This window comes from Nicotiana tabacum, chromosome 11 (assembly GCF_000715075.1).
Source record: "Nicotiana tabacum cultivar K326 chromosome 11, ASM71507v2, whole genome shotgun sequence".
In the NCBI taxonomy this organism is placed as follows: Eukaryota; Viridiplantae; Streptophyta; class Magnoliopsida; order Solanales; family Solanaceae; genus Nicotiana; species Nicotiana tabacum.
Window position 1 is genome coordinate 145,205,886 of NC_134090.1, and position 2,614 is coordinate 145,208,499.

General features: G+C 37.4%; 1 pseudogene; it reads left to right on the plus strand.

The window, feature by feature from the left end:
• Positions 1–232: 232 nt before the first annotated feature.
• LOC107817176 (cytochrome P450 71AU50-like) lies at positions 233–2,217 on the plus strand (annotated as a pseudogene).
• The last annotated feature ends 397 nt before the right edge of the window (positions 2,218–2,614 follow it).

Sequence of the window (2,614 nt, forward strand, 5' to 3'; positions counted from 1 at the left end):
TGAAAAACAGCTTTTTGGCGTTCAAATTTCCGAAATTCAACTTGAAGTGAAATTTGATATTTTCATGGCAAAACACAGTCTGAAAAAATTGAAAATTTTCCGAAAAAAGTGAAATTTTTATTAATGGCCAAACGGGCCATTAGAATTAAAAATCAACCAATATAATGAGTCCATCAAAGAATGCAAGGAAATTTCCAAGAATCAGTCACTGTGGTAGAATTGGTCCTTTATTCTAAGTAAAAGAAATTGCTACTGCAGGTTGCTTCTTTTTATCTTGTTTCACTCATGGCCGCATATTCAAATATAAATTTCATCTCACTACTGGTTCAAAGGTAAAGTCAGTAGTTAATGAGAAACTTCATATTGGTGGATTAATTGCCTTCAACCTTTTCTTTCCCATTTTTATTTGACTTGTTCAATTTTGGTAGCCGTATAAATTCAGTTTTATTGACCCTTTTAATAAGAAATATAAAGGAGAAAAATAGTACCTAGTATATCTTCATTATCATCTTGCAGTAGAGCTCTTAGAATTAAGGTAACAAAGTCATATGAGCCATGGCTTTGTTATGGGCAACACTTATAGTTGCTCTATTTGTATATGCCTTATATGAGCTGCTTAACATCAAGAAGAGAAAAAGGTTTCCTCCAGGTCAAAAGGGCTTCCCATTTTAGGACATCTTCATTTGTTAGGTAAAAATCCACACCAAGATTTACAAAAACTAGCCAAGAAACATGGTCCTATTATGTATATGCGATTGGGACTAGTACCTGCAATCGTTGCCTCGTCTGCTGATGCAGCCGAGAAAGTCCTCAAGACATATGATCACATCTTTGCTAGTAGGCCTCACCACGAGGCATCTCAATATATGGCTTATGGCCAGAAGAATTTGATTTTTGCAAAGTACGGACCATATTGGCGTAATATGCGCAAATTGTGCACCGTGCACCTTTTGAGTAGTCATAAGATCAATTCATTTCAGTCCATGAGAAAACAACAAGTTGAACTTCTGATTGATTCACTTAAAAACCAAGCTCATGATCATGTTGCTGTTGATGTTAGTGCAAAGATTACGTCGCTGAATGCTAACTTGACTTGCTTAATGGTGTTTGGAAAGAAGTACATGGATGAGGACTTGGATAAGAGGGCATTTAAAGCCGTAGTTCAAGATGTTGTGCATTTAGCTGCAACACCAAATCTTGGAGATTTTTCCCCTTTCTTGGTGTTATTGATCTCCAAGGACTCACTCGCAAGCTCAAAGATCTTTCAAAGGTGTTCGATGAGTTTCTTGAGAAGATTATTGATGAACATGTTCAGTCTCATGACCATAAACAAAACAAGGATTTTGTCGACACCATGATGGAGATTATGCAATCAGGGGAAGCAGAGTTTCAGTTTGACCGTCGACATATAAAAGCTATCCTCTTGGTATGTACTGCCATCCCATCTTATCATACTAATATAAACTCAAGAAACCACAAATTTTATGATTAAATTTGCTTATTTCAGTAATTATTTCCCCTGTTTCTGTACAGGACATGCTTATGGCTGCAATGGACTACATCAGTAGAATGGATATTGACAGAGCTTCTTAGGCACCCTAATGTGATGAAGAAACTCCAAAAAGAGTTAGAAGAAGTTTTTGGCCTGGACAGAATGGTAGAAGAATCAGACTTGGAGAATTTGAAGTACTTAGGCATGGTTGTAAAAGAGGGCCTGAGGCTACATCCCGTAGTGCCAATAATGCATCCTGAGGCCATGGAAGATTGTGTCATCTATGGCTTCTGCATACAAAATGGATCCAGAATCATGATTAATTGTTATGCAGTTCAGAGGGATCCAAATGTTTGGCCTGAGCCTGAGAAGTTTTTCCTTGAGAGATTTGTTGGGAGCAACGTAGATATTCGTGTACATGATTTTCAACTTTTACCATTCGGCTCTGGTAGAAGAAGCTGCCCCGGAATGCAGTTGGGGGTTACCATTGTTCGCCTTGTGGTTGCACAATTGGTGCATTGCTTTGATTGGGAGATTCCAAATGGTATGCAACCTCTTGATTTAGACATTGATGAGCAGTTTGGGTTAATAACATGCAAAGAAAAGCCTTTGATGGCTATTCATACTTATAGACTAAAGGAATGATGCAAATACATTGCAGATGTACTTAACTACTAATAATATTACACAAGCGATATCTAAAGTTCTACTCCATGGTTTTGTTATTGGTGTATTTCCCCTGCTATTCTACAAATACTATATTGACAGTACATCTATGCCTAATTAGATTGGAAATCGCCAGTAATCTCATTATGCACACAATTGACCTTTTCTTTTCTTGTTTCCCTTTTCACTGTGTGTTGGTGACGTCCAATCCTCTTCTCGCAATGAAAGTAGTACGGTCGCAGCACTAATAAATATAAAGGTCGGGGTCGAGTCCTACAAGGAGTATGATGTAATGATCCGACCTGTCGTTTTGAAAAAATGCACTTCGCTCGGTTGTTTGAGGGAATAAGTAGCTCTGTATGATGTATTATGACTTATGTGAATCATCGGTATTAGTTTTCAGGTTATTCGGAATTTATTTGGAAGAATGATTCTCAGCTAGAAGCTTTAAATTTA